A 14,616-nucleotide genomic window follows, 5' to 3' on the forward strand; every position below is an offset into this window, starting at 1 on the left:
AATTCCTTACAGGTGGGAGTTCCCACAAGGGCTATCATTCACTTACAAACAGAAGAAGGTTAAAATAAGATCACCAGAGGACTTACAAAAGTTCCAGCACGATCACGGAGAAGACCTCCAAAAAGAAGCAGCAGCTAATTGGCCTATACCCAACCCAGGTGGAGCAATACCTGCACCTTCGGAACCAGAGGAGAAAGAAGATACACCGCTCTAGGTGTAGCAGAATAGTTCAGGATGTCTCTGCGGCTACTCAGTTGGAATATAAATGGCGGAAATTCCCCGGAGAAAAGAAGGAGGTTATTTCACATATTGAAGAAAGAACAATTGGACATTATTTGCCTACAAGAAACCCATGTGACCAGGCTCCACAGGAAGGTTTTGGTAAATAAAAGATTAGGCCAAGAATTTATTTCGTCTGACAAAGTAAAGAAAAGAGGAGTGGTGATCTACGCTAAGGAGAGCCTGATACCCAAATTTCTATTTAAGGATGAACAAGGAAGAATTTTGGCAATTGAAATTCAAACCCAAGGAGAAAAAATATTGATATTAGGAATTTATGCCCCAAATGACGGGAAATCAGAATTTTTCAAGAAGCTGCATGAGACGTTGCTGGACTATCTGGATTATGCTAACATCATAATGATGGGAGATATGAATGGAGTGGTGTCTACACATATGGATAAGTCTTACAACCAAAACTTAACATCAGACGGCAGACTGCCCAAAACTTTTTTCGAACTGACTGACAATCTGGATTTGATCGACATATGGAGGACAAAGAACCCCCTAGGTAAAGAAGGAACTTTTTTCTCTGAGGCCCACCTGTCTTGGTCAAGGATCGACCAAATCTGGACCTCCAGGGGGCTGGCACCCAAGACTAAAAAGGTGGAAATCTGCCCAAAAACATGCTCCGACCACAACGCCTTGAAAATAGAACTTAGATTAACTCAACCTGGTTCCTTCAGATGGAGAATGAATGACACACTACTAAGAGATCAAGAGATTGTGAAAAAGGCCCAAAAAACATTAAAGGACTATTTTGAGATAAATCTGAATACTACAGTTGAAAAAAGAACGATCTGGGACGCAAGCAAAGCTCTTATGAGAGGGTTTCTGATACAACAGAATTCAATCAAGAAAAAACTCTGGAACGGAAAGAAGGACAAAATATTGGAGAAAATACACCAAGGAGAAAAAAAACTGAGAACCAAACCAAAGTCCAAGGAGGTGCTGAGAGAAATTAAATTCCACCAAGCAGAATACTCAAAATTGATTAATCAGGAGATTGAATGGAAAATAAAACAGATGAAGCAAAGATCTTTTGAATCAGCAAATAAATGTGGAAAGCTGCTAGCTTGGCAGCTGAAAAAAAGACAAAAGCTAAACACGATAACAAATCTAGAGATTGATGGAAGGATCGTACAGAAACCAGAAGAAATTAGGAGGTGCTTCCACAGATACTTCAAAGAACTGTATGCACAGGGGCCCCAGAAAGAATCAGAGATAGATCAATTTTTAAAGATAAATGGACTATCAAAAATAACTCAAGATAAAAGATCAATCTTGAACTCTACAATAACCTCACAGGAAATTGAAGGTGCCATTCAGAATATGCAACTAGGCAAATCTCCAGGCCCGGATGGACTTACCTCCAAATATTACAAGGTTCTGAAGGACTATTTGATACAACCTTTGTTGGAGGTATGTAACCAGATTATGGATGGGAAGAGGGCACCAGAAACGTGGAAAGAAGCCTTCATCACATTGATACCTAAGTCAGAATCTGAAAAGACTCAGCTTAAAAACTACCGTCCCATCTCACTCCTAAATGTGGATTACAAAATATTTGCAGACATTTTGGCAAATAGACTTAAAAAAGTCTTAAATGAAGTAATTCATAAAGACCAAGCTGGCTTTCTCCCTGGTAGACATTTATATGAGAACACTAGAAACATCATTGACATTTTAGAACTTTTGCAGACTAACAGGAACACAAGGGCGGTGTTAATCTTTATTGATGCGGAGAAAGCATTTGACAACATATCTTGGATGTTTATGAAGAAGAACTTGGAAGGGATGGGAGTGGGACGGGGGTTTGAGAATGGATTACATGCAATCTATTCAGAACAAAAAGCTAAATTAATAGTGAACAATGTGGTGACGGAGGAATTTAAAATTGAAAAAGGGACACGACAAGGGTGCCCTCTATCCCCTCTGTTATTTATTTCAGTCCTGGAGGTGCTATTGAATATGATCAGAGAGGACCGGTTGGTACAAGGGATAGAGGTCGGAGTGAAACAATATAAACTGAAAGCTTTTGCAGATGACCTAGTTTTGACACTGCAGGAGCCAGAATCCAGTACAAAAAGAGTTCTCGAACTTATATCTGAATTTGGTCGGGTGGCGGGATTTAGGTTGAATAAACAAAAAACTAAGGTTCTGACCAAAAATTTAACAATTACAGAAACAGAGGGGTTTCAGAGAGAAACAGAACTGAATGTGGTTAAAAAAGTGAAATACCTTGGGATCTATTTGTCCTCCAAGAATTTGAATTTATTTAAGGATAATTATGAGAAATGTTGGTTGGAAGTTAAAAAGGATTTAGAAATTTGGTCAAGATTGAAACTTTCCTTGTTGGGAAGAATTGCAGCTATAAAAATGAATGTGTTGCCGAAAATGTTATTTTTGTTTCAAACCTTACAGATCGTGGACAGAGTGGATTGCTTTGGAAAATGGCAGAAGGATATATCTAGATTTATCTGGCAGGGCAAAAAGCCCCGAATAAAGTTTAAAATATTAACAGATTCGAAAGAAAGAGGGGGGTTTGCCCTGCCGGACTTGAGGTTGTATTATGAAGCTGCAGCCTTCTGCTGGCTGAAAGATTGGTTTTTGTTGGAAAACACCGATGTCCTAGATCTGGAAGGTTTTAATAATGCTTTTGGATGGCACGCATACCTATGGTACGACAAGGTTAAAGCACATAAATTGTTTAAAAGCCACATTGTCAGAAAAGCAATTTTTGCAGTCTGGATGAAATATAAAGACTTACTAGAGAGTAAAACTCCGAGGTGGCTATCACCAGTGGAGGCCAAGGCCCGAAAAAGACCCAATATGGAGGCCTATTGGCCGAAATATTGGGAATTGACTGAAAAAATTGGAGACAATTGGAAGTTGCAGAGCCAGGACAAACTAAAAAATAAGGTGCGAGATTGGCTACATTATGCTCAAATTCAAGAGGTTTTCAAAATGGACAAAAAAGTTGGTTTCCAGGTGGAAAAGTCGAAACTAGAGACAGAATTGTTAGAACCAAAGACAAAGCTGTTATCTAGAATGTATAACTTGCTGCTTATGTGGAATTTACAGGATGAGACAGTTAAATCTGCTATGATTAAATGGGCACAGGATGTTGGACACAACATTATGTTTGAAGACTGGGAAAGGTTATGGAACACCGGAATGAAATTCACGGCCAGTACGGCCTTGAAGGAAAACATTATGAAAATGATATACCGGTGGTACATGACCCCAGTCAAGTTAGCTAAGATACATCACCTGTCTGACAATAAATGTTGGAAGTGTAAGGAAGCAGAGGGGACTTTCTTTCACCTCTGGTGGACATGCCCAAAGGTTAAGGCTTTCTGGGAAATGATTTACAATGAGTTGAAAAAGGTATTTAGGTATACCTTTCCCAAGAAACCAGAGGCCTTCCTGTTGGGCATGGTAGACCAGAAAGTGTTAAAGAAGGACAGAACTTTGTTTATGTATGCTAGTACAGCAGCAAGAATACTCATCGCAAAGAACTGGAAGACACAAGATTTACCCACGCTGGAGGAATGGCAGATGCAGTTGATGGACTACATGGAGATAGCTGAACTGACCGGCAGAATCCGAGATTTGGATGTAGAAACAATTGAGGTGGACTGGAAAAAGTTTAAAGACTACTTGCAAAAGTATTACAAACTGTATGAATCTTAAGACGGTGCATGATTTGGAAATGATACGCTTTAGCAATTATGATTAAGTAAATAGTAAACTAAGTGATAAAAGAGAAAAGGAGATAATATGAAATTGAACATGTTACGTTTATTTTAAAGGTATAAAAATTGTGACATAATACATTGAATATAGATACATAACATGTAAAAGTTACAATAAGGTATGACATAAGGTAACAAATTGCTGACATTGTTAATATAAAGAACGCAGAATCGGAAGGGGTGGGGAAGTCCAAGTTGGGATTTTTGTTAAAAAAAAAAAAAAATGGTTTCTTGTAAACTCCTTATTTGTTTGTAATGTATAAAATTTGGAAAGAAACGTAATAAAAAATATTATAAAAAAAAATAGAAGACCACCCGATATAAAAAGGTAAAGGGACCCCTGACCATTAGGTCCAGTTGTGACCGACTCTGGGGTTGTGGCGCTCATCTCGCTTTATTGGCCGAGGGAGCCGGCGTGCAGCTTCTGGGTCATGTGGCCAGCATGACTAAGCCGCTTCTGGTGAACCAGAGCAGCGCACAGAAACACCGTTTACCTCCCCGCCGGAGCGGTACCTATTTATCTACTTGCACTTTGACGTGCTTTTGAACTGCTAGGTTGGCAGGAGCAGGGACCGAACAACGGGCGCTCACCCCATTGTGGGGATTTGAACCGCCGACCTTCTGATCGGCAAGTCCTAGGCTCTGTGGTTTAACCCACAGCACCACTTTTAATGTTTAATGTTTTATTATGTTTTTATATATGTTGGAAGTTTGCCCAGAGTGGCTGGAGCAACCCAGTCAAATGGGCAGGGTATTATTATTATTATTATTATTATTATTATTATTATTATTATTAACGTCCCTATTTTCATTGGATAAATATTGGAGGGTATGGTAGTTTATTAGCAAGCAGGGTTTGCTTTCAGTGTTGGTGCTGACCTTTAAAGCCCTAATCCATGGGTAGGCAAACTAAGGCCCGGGGGCCGGATCCAGCCCAATCGTCTTCTAACTCTGGCCCGTGGACGGTCTGGGAATCAGCGTGTTTTTACATGAGTAGAATGTGTCCTTTTATTTAAAATGCATCTCCGGATTATTTGTGTGGCATAGGAATTTGTTAATTCCCCCTCAAAAAAAAAAATATAGTCTGGCTCCCCACAAGGTCTGAGGGACAGTGGACTGGCCCCCTGTTGAAAAAGTTTGCTGACCCCTGCCCTAAACAGCCCCAGTCCAGTATACCTGAAGGAGCATCTCCACCCACATCGTTCAGCCCAGACGCTGAGGTCCAGCACCGAGGGCCTTCTGGCGGTTCCCTCCCTGAGAGAAGTGAAGTTACAGGGAACCAGGCAGAGGGCCTTTTTGGTAGTGACGCCCTTCCATCAGATGTCAAGGAAATAAACAACTATCTGACTTTTAGAAGACATCTGAAGGCAGCCCTGTTTAGGGAAGTCTTTAAGGTTTGAAAATAAGGTGCTGGACTAGATGGGCCTGATCCAGCAGCCTATTCTTATGTCCTCGCCTTCTTCATGCACACCTGGGCTACAGGTTAAGATGGCGACAGGCCAGGTAGCCAGCTCCAGAGCTCTGGGTGCAGCCCTGTTCAGGGAAGTTTTTTGTGTATGATGATGTATTGTGTTTTTACTATTTTTTTATCATGAGCCGCCACGAGTGGCTGGGGCAACCCAGTCAGATGGACAGCATATAAATATTATTATTGAAGAAGTAGTGATATGCAGTTGAAAATAGGATTAATAGGGCGCATGGAAGGGATGGGGAGGAAGTCAGACGATTCAAAGTGATCTCGACATTTGGATTTGTTACCGGAAAAATCTGAGGGCTCCCTTGGACAAAAAGTAAAGACACCAACCAGGATAACTTGGAGCAAAACAGCAGCCTGTAGGCTTGGCCTTTATTGAACTGTTGCAACAGGGTGCTCCCCTCACTTGCAGGTGAGAGGAAAGACCCCGAAAAATGGTGTGCCAGGTCTTATAAAAACTTTTGAAATTCCCATCACCTAGGTCAAGCCCACCCCCAGAAACATCATGCGTACATTACAGAAAGGAGGGTTGAGGGAGGAGTTGTGGTGGTAACCTGAGTGTCCTGTCACCTGGCTGGTTCCCCCTTTCCCCCTCCCCAGGAATTATTCTCTGAAGACAAAATGTAGTCGCAGTTTCCTGCCCCCTGAGGGAAGATCTGATCATTGTCCTTTGTTCCAGTCCAAGCTGAATCCACTCCCATATGGAAGTTCTTTGTGATCTTGATTGTCTTCTGTCTAGGACCATCAGGGTTGGCATAACAACTGGGCAGGGCTCCTGTGGATGTGCTGGGATGGTGAAGGGATTATGGCTGACCAGGACCAAGCCATCCCCCTTTGATAGTCCTTGTCATATGGAGTAAAATAAAATGGAACAGTGCAAATCCGATGTATGGTTGATTTTTCTATGAATTTATAACAGAAATGTGGCGTATGTAGTGTGTGAGTGTGTGTGTGTGTGTGTGAAGTTTGTACAAACAGAATGATTGGGGTGGGGGGGTTCCTGCTACAGATTCAGAATTGTTTTTGTGGTATGTTTATATTTTTGAAAACCAAATAAAAAATTATTTCAAAATAATAATAAAAAATAAATAATTATTATTGCTATTCTTACTATCATAAACACCACCACCACCGCCGCCATTATTTTGTTCTGCTATGGCAGGATGTCCCCTCTCACTTGCTTTGCAGGTTCAACAGAAATATTCCTACAGAGGCCCCACAATTTCAGAGGGGTTCCAGAGTGAATATCAACTCATCAACTCCCCACACAATTCCACTAAGTGCATATTGAAGAAGAAAAATCAGACCACAACTGTCAAGTTTTCAGAAAGAGAGAGGGGCACCCGGTTCTCCAAACTCACTAAGGCGTACAGACATTTTACCACTCCAGGACGAATCACGGCTCAGCTGAACTGGAGCCATGGGGTGGTGGCTATAACAGGAAGACCGACATTTCAAAGATCAAAGAAAGGCATTGTTGTAAACTCCTCCAGTTTTCGCTCTGAGGTAGAATGAGCCTCGCCCATCGCCCAGAATAGGGATCGGCAGCAAAAATGTTGCCATTGGACATGTTGCTGTTTAGCATGCCAGCTGGCAGACATGCCCTCTTTCAGAGTACAGTCATACCTCGGGTTACAGACGCTTCAGGTTGCGCGTTTTCGGGTTACGCACCACACCGAACCTGGAAGTACCAGAAAGGATTACTTCCAGGTTTCGGCGCATGCACAGAAGCACTAAATCGAGCTTTGCGCATGTGCAGAGGTCTGCAGTTTGAATCCCCGCGACGGGGTGAGCTCCTGTTGCTCGGTCCCTGCTCCTGCCAACCTAGCAGTTCAAAAGCACATGAAAAGTGCAAGTAGATAAATAGGTACTGCTCCGGCGGGAAGGTAAACGGCGTTTCCATGCGCTGCTCTGGTTCGCTAGAAGCGGCTTAGTCCTGCTGGCCACATGACCCGGAAGCTGTACGCCGGCTCCCTCGGCCAATAAAGCAAGAGGAGCGCTGCAACCCCAGAGTTGGTCACGACTGGACCTAATGGTCAAGGGTCCCTTTACCTTTATCTTTATCCCTCTTCCTGGAGAACTCTGGGAACTGTAGCTCTGTGAGGGAGATAAGGGGTCTCCTGGTGACTCTCAGCACCCTTAACAAACTGCAGTTCCCAAAATTCTGTAGAGGAAGCCATGCCTCTTTAAAGTGGCATACGACTGCTTAAAATGCATGGTGCGAATTGGGCTTCATTCACTCAGTAGGGATGGATCTGTCAGTTTCACGTCTCTCATCTTTCCCCCACTTTAAAATCAGTTCTTTACATTTCTGCAGAAATGTGCTTCTATGGGGTTTTGTAATCCTCGTAAAAATTCACCAGCGTTTTAGTGTGACTTTCTCCTAATAAACACATTTTTGAGTGCGGTTCTTAATACGGTGCATCTTTTTGCAAGCAATTCCCCCAGATAGAATGTATTCTGCATGTCATTTTTGCTAATATAGTCATCCCTATGGACACTTTCCCTGAATAGATTGTGTCTGTTTAAGCATGGTTTAGATGGAGAACTGCTTTGCAAAATCCGGAGAACTGCAAATGCAAAAGGGTGTCTGTGTTTTGGTTATTATTCTGTTTTGGAAAGGGCCATAATGTCTCTGGTCTCCAAATCCCATCATCCTCAACCATAGAATCATATACAAATTGTAGAATTGTAAGGGACCACCTTGTTTTGTGTTTAAGATCATTGAGCTCCTATTCAGAAATGAATTAAATAAATGAATACAGACAGACAAGAAGAATTGTATAAACATGAGGACTTATTTGTTTATGGATACACTATGGACAAATATGGAAAATGAATAACAAGATATAAAATCGAAGAAAATAATGTGATAAAATTATATGTGATATAAAAAACCAGAAGAAGGAAGGAGGAAAGTCAGCTCTAGAGAGCAAGTATAAATGTAAAATGTAATACAATATGTGTATGTGGAGTATCTAATTGAAAAACTAATAAAGATTATTTGGAGAGAGAGAGAGAAATGTCTTCCTTAACCACTTTTGGCCTTTTCAAACTATGTCAGAAATACTTGCTATGCTCTAATGTTTATCAAGAAGAGTCAAGGGTGAGAGCTCACACAGAGCACGCAGTTGCACCTGCAATGTCATAAAATTTGCAATATCCACCAAACAGAGATCCCAAGAGAATCAGCCCCCTGGCTATAGGAAAGAAAAATACTCACCGAGGAGGTCGCTTGCTCCAAAAGGTGGTCAATCGGTCAGGTGGCTGAATCTAAATCAGAATCAAATCAAGCAAGGGATTCAAGGATGATTATGGGTGTGCAATGCACTAGTCCTCTTGAAGGTCACCGAATAAAATTGTGCGGTGCTAATGAGCAAGGATCAAAAATGGTGGCATTTTTAAATTCCCCATGTTTGCTTGTATCTGAGTATGTCTGATTCCCCCCTACATAACTGGCTGTTCTAAGTCACCTGATTGTAGACACAGATTGTCTACCCATGTTTGGATTGGTTTGTTCTGGTGGGGGGTGGGATTCAACTGGTTATGTAGCATGTTGATGATGCAATGTTTTGTCGCCGTTGCGTCCACATGTAATTGTAAGCTTCTGTAAAGGTCACACAGTAACATGATGTGGGCTCTAGCAAGCTCTTCTGCAGCTAATTTAGATGTTCAAGTCTGGAGAACTTCCATACATTATCAGCTAGCGCTGAGGACAATTGTGGCAATAAGAAGATCTCTGCTGGATCACAATAAAAATAATAATTTTTATACCCCGCCCATCTGGCTGGGCTTCCCGAGCCACTCTGGGCAGCTTCCAACAAAATATTAAAATACAGTAATGCATCAAACATTAAAAGCTTCCCTAAACAGGGCTGCCTTCAGATGTCTTCTAAAGGTCTGGTAGTTGTTTTTCTCTTTGACATCTGATGGGAGGGCGTTCCATAGGGCGGGTGCCACTACCAAGAAGGCCCTCCGCCTGGTTCCCTGTAACTTGGCTTCTCGCAGTGAGGGAACCACCAGAAGGCCCTTCTTGGAGCTGGACCTCAGTGTCCGGGCAGAACGATGGGGGTGGAGATGCTCCTTCAGGTATACAGGACCGAGGCCATTTAGGGCTTTAAATGTCAGCACCAACACTGTGAATTGTGCTCGGAAACGTACTGGGAGCCAATGTAGGTCTTTCAAGACCGGTGTTATGTGGTCTCTGTGGCCACTCCCAGTCACCAGTCTAGCTGCCGCATTCTGGATTAGTTGTAGTTTCCGGGTCACCTTCAAAGGTAGCCCCACGTAGAGTGCATTGCAGTAATCCAAGCGAGAGATAACTAGAGCATGCACCACTCTGGTGAGGCAGTCCGCGGGCAGGTAGGGTCTCATCCTGCTTACCAGATGGAGCTGGTAAACAGCTGCCCTGGACACAGAATTGAGCTGCGCCTCCGTGGACAGCTGTGAGTCCAAAATGACTCCCAGGCTGTGCACCTGGTCCTTCAGGGGCACAGTTACCCCATTCAGGTCCTCCACACCCAACCGTCTCCTGTCCCCCAAGTCAGGATTCAACCTCAAACACACACACATCTCTACAAAGGCTGGGGATCCAGTCATGGTTGACCAGATGCCTCCAAGGAACTTGCATGTAGGGCCTGAAGGCAGCAGCTCCCTTGCCCTTATTGTCTGCCTCCCAGAATTGAGTTTTCAGCGATATAATAATTGAACAGGGGAGTTCTATTGTGTTCACTTATATTCGTACCACCACCACCAGACAGAACCCACAAAAAGCCCTTTGCTGAAGACCTGGACCATGGCTTCCAAAGAACAACACCAACAGCTGTAAGATTACAAAGCCCACCATGCAGCGCAACTGTGAATCAAGCACAGATGCACAATGACAGCCCCTGATTTGTATTAAATACAGATGGGATTGTGCTATAAAGGAAGAAGCTGGAAAACCAGCAGAAGGGAGGGGGGAACAAAGAAGGCACCCCCTCACACTGCGGCCACTTCATTTAAGGCAGGAGCAAAAGGTTAGTGTCAGGTGTGCGTGCAGGAGCCAGGCTCTGTGACCAATAGGCCTTTGCAGGACTGGGGCCTTCCTAAGTTTGTTCTGAAGAGGCAAGGCGCGACCGCACAGGTGAGGCCACTTGGTAACTCACAGCACCTGGTGGCAAGAGCCAGGAAGGGATATAAAGTCAGCATTTCCCTTCGGCTCTTTGCCACAGCAACACGTTCCCTGCTTTGCTGCGTTTGGCTCCTTACTTCTTGATCCTCGGACACCTGACTTTGTGGCTCCTTGCTTCCTGACCCTCAGACCCTTGGCTTCCTGACTCCTGGCTTCCGGACTCCCATTCCTGCTCCCACCCCACCATCTTGCCCCCGGTCCCGACGTCCCCAGCTGGGACTTAGATTGCCCGTGAACCGGACCGTGACAGTTAGTGGTCTGGGGTCACGGCAGGATGAAGACCTGTTGCTATTTCTGCAGCAGGGTCCCTTTCTTCTGCATCCAGTCAGCCTGAAAGGGGAACTTTGGGGCCACAGGGGGCAAAACAAAAAAGTGCCAACCCCTGATTTAAGGTATGGCAGCAGATGCCTATGCAAATCAGTTCTTCATTCAGAATTACGAAGGCTGGGGTCTGTATTTTGTGGCTCACCGGTAGAGCACCTGCAAAAAGCCCAGCTTCAATCCCTGGCCTCTCCAGGCAGGGCTGGAAAACACAAACACCCCACCTGAATCCCTAGAGAGCGGGCGCCAGCCCATGCTGAGACAAGACCAAGGTAGAAGGACCAAGGGCATGAATCAGCCTGAGTCACCTTCCTAGTCTCCTTCCCCTACTCCTGGAGCCAACCCCTAACAGCATCTGCTCTTGGGACAATAAGCACAAAGTGGTGCTTTTCTCAAAACTCTGCACGGTCCCATTCAGACAAAGTTTCATGGCCTCACCTCTTTCTTCCCAGGGAGACGGGCTGTTCTCTGCCAGCCCTTGTGTGTCCAAACGCAAAGGCAAGATATCTTGAGGAACCCGTTTTGCAAGAGGCAAGGAGGCAATCGATCAGGGACAGGAGGGATGTTGCCGCTGGACGTGTCTCAAGTTTCGACCAGTTTCTTAACAGGAAAGTTTAGAAAGAGCAGCCCAGCACAGAGTCGAGAGAAAAAGGCCAGGCTAGAACCAAGTGTCATTTTTTCCACTATTTGACTATTGATCCAAAACCCTGAACTGTATTTTACATAATTGACTTTTTATTTGTATATTGTATTGTTGTTTTATTGCTAAGGCTGGTGGCTGATGCAAATAAAGATTCATTCATTCAAAACCAAGTGTCATTATTATTATTATTATTATTATTATTATTATTATTATTATTATTATTGGCAGGCCAACGCTGTCTGCAAACATGACATGAAGGCTTGCAAAATCAACCCTGCCGATTGGGAATCCCTTGCAGATGACCGCAGTGCCTGGAGACAGGCGGTCAAGTCATGTATCGATAGCAGTGGCCAAAGGAGAAATGACTCCTGGGAGAAGCTCAGAGTGACAATGCCATCGTTCATCTGCAATAGCACAACCAGATGCCTTCATCTGCCCCAGCTTCAGCGAAACATGTCTCTCCCACATAGGTCTCTTCAGCCACAGCAGGAACTGCAACCTTCCAACAGCTTGACCTCACCCCCAAAGGCACCCTCCTCCGTTGTCTCCTGAGATAGACGGGTGCCAGCCATCGTTGTTAACATTTGTTGGCCTCTCTATGCAAAAGACAAGAAATGGTTCAGTAAGACAAAATAAGGATGACATTAATTAAAAGCGAAAGACACTTAGACAAATGCTAAATGGGTCTCCATTTGCACTGTACATTAAAAGCAGTATCATACCCCTTTATGGACTCACGGCCTCCCCCCCCCAAAGAATCCTGGGAACTGTAGTTTGTCAAGGGTGCTGAGAGTTGGGCCCCTCCCAGAGTGCAACTCCCAGAGTTCCATGGGAAGATGGGTTGACTGTTAAACCAGTCCGGGAATTGTAGCTCTGTAAGGGGAAAGAGGTTCTCCCAGCAACCTTCTGCCTGCTTGGCAAACTACGGTTCCCGAGGTTCTTTATGGTGTCCACCCTCTATCTCGCCTTTCTTTGAAGGGGAAAGCAAGGAGTTTTCCAGGCAAGGAGTCATCCATTCCCCCAAACTGATTTTGCCCCTCTTATTTTTGCCCAGGTTGTTTTTCTTTGTCCTCTTGGGTTCGGCCAGAGAAGCTGGGCGGGTTTGTTTGTCAAACTGATTTTCATTATTGCACAAGGTGGCAATTTTTAGACTAAGCAGTCGGCAGCTGGAAGCCCTTTCCTTGGCCCAAATATCAGCCCAAACTGGAAGCAAATGCAAAGGGAGAGACAGCAGTAAAACGGGCTTTTCCCTCATGCCTTCTGAAAACACACATTCCATCAGACTAAGATGAGAGACTTCAGTGACTGTCAGCTCAGCTAAGAGACCAGCAATTTCTGACCCCTCCTGTCCTCTAACTATTTCCGTTCAAGCTGGTCACTAATGGGGAAAGGTAAGGAGTCCCAGGCTCTGTGGTTTAACGTGCCACCCATGTCCCTCGTCACTAAAAGGAGTATATAACAAAAGAACAAGTACCTGAGCTTGCCTTTCCACCTCCTCCTTCGAAGGCTGCATTTACACAGCTATAAAATACGCTCTGAAAATGCTCTGAAAAAACAGCAGCGCCACCTGGTGTCAAAGTGCAGTTGTCACATTGGGTTTCATTATCGTTATCGTTACCGTTACCGTTGTCGATATCGATATCGATATCGATACCGTTAACTTTATCGTTACCGATATCGTTATCTACTGTTAGCGTTATCGTTATCGTTACCGATATCGTTACTGATACCGTTACCGTTACCTATATCGTTACCGTTACCGATATCATAACCGATATCGTTATCGATATCGTTACTGTTACCGTTACCGTTATCGTTATCGTTATTTGGCGATCACTCATAGCCAAGTAAGATTGTCTTCCATAAACACAGTTTTAACAATGAGTCCGTAAGTGACTGTGGAGGCCAATTCTGGATCCACACGTCCTTCCACAGTGGGGACATTAATTTCCGGGAGGGAGCTGATCACGGTGTGGATTTGCCCAGCGTGCCTTCCTCTTAGCACATTTCTCCCTTGCGTCCTGAGTTTGAGTGTCTTCAGAGCCCATGACACCTTTGGTAAAGGCTGTTCTCCAACTGGAACACTCGCATGCCAGTGTTCCCCACTTGTCAGTGTTTATACTGCATTTTTTTAGATTTGCCTTGAGACAGTCTTTAAACCTCTTTTGTTGACCACCAGCATTACGCTTTCCATTTTTAAGTTTGGAACAGAGTAGTTCCTTAATAATAAATAATTATTATTATCAGTTCCTGCCTCATGGGCCAAATTTGACAGGCGGGTGGCCCCCCACACTTGCCAATCAGCAGATGTTGCAAATGACCTTAGGTGATTTGGTGCTTGGAAGCCCCAAAGCAGGGACTTCATAGCATAGCCAACCGAGCAGGCTCCAAAGCAGACCCTCCTTTATTCAGAGCTCGGGGGGGAAGGAGAAGTGCTTGGGAAGATGGCCACAGCTACCGCCATTTTCACTACCCCATAATGCCTCTGGGCCCTGACCCAGAGGCATTATGGGAAAATAACAACCACAGACCCCCCCAGTCATGTTCCTGCCCTGTAAGATTACCCTTCCAAGATCAGACCCTCACTCTCTGCGTTAGAGATGCAGTTGATGCTGGTGACTTCCAAGCCGAGGGCATCAAACCAGTCTAGCCCTAGGAGGCTTGACCGCTGACCTTTGACCGCCACCAGTCGGAGCAGACCCGAAAAATCCTTGAAGGCTATCCGAAACCGGCCAACGCCTACCACGGGAATGTCGTTTCCCTGGTAGTCTCTCAGGTGTATGCAGTGAGAGTCAAGTTGCCTTTTGGACACTCTGGGTACCAGATTACAGTTTACAATGTATATACGTCTGATATATCTAGGAGGCTTGGTTTGGTCTGAATCGAGTATACACTTCTGGAGTTAACTGAGCCACTGTGGCTGCTAAGGGGCTGTGAAAATTTGTGTCCTCTGCTTTTTAGACTCATC

General features: G+C 44.3%; 1 protein-coding gene across 1 annotated transcript in view; it reads right to left on the reverse strand.

The window, feature by feature from the left end:
- The window catches only part of LOC128403709 (peptidoglycan recognition protein 3-like), a 34,596-nt gene extending 23,028 nt beyond the window's left edge, over positions 1–11,568 (reverse strand). Inside the window, exon 1 of the mRNA XM_053368735.1 lies at positions 11,444–11,568. The gene's annotated coding sequence lies outside the window, so the exon portion shown is untranslated. The remainder of the gene's footprint in view (positions 1–11,443) is intronic.
- Between the last annotated feature and the right edge of the window lie 3,048 nt (positions 11,569–14,616).

This window comes from Podarcis raffonei, chromosome 16, assembly GCF_027172205.1.
Source record: "Podarcis raffonei isolate rPodRaf1 chromosome 16, rPodRaf1.pri, whole genome shotgun sequence".
NCBI classification, from domain to species: Eukaryota; Metazoa; Chordata; class Lepidosauria; order Squamata; family Lacertidae; genus Podarcis; species Podarcis raffonei.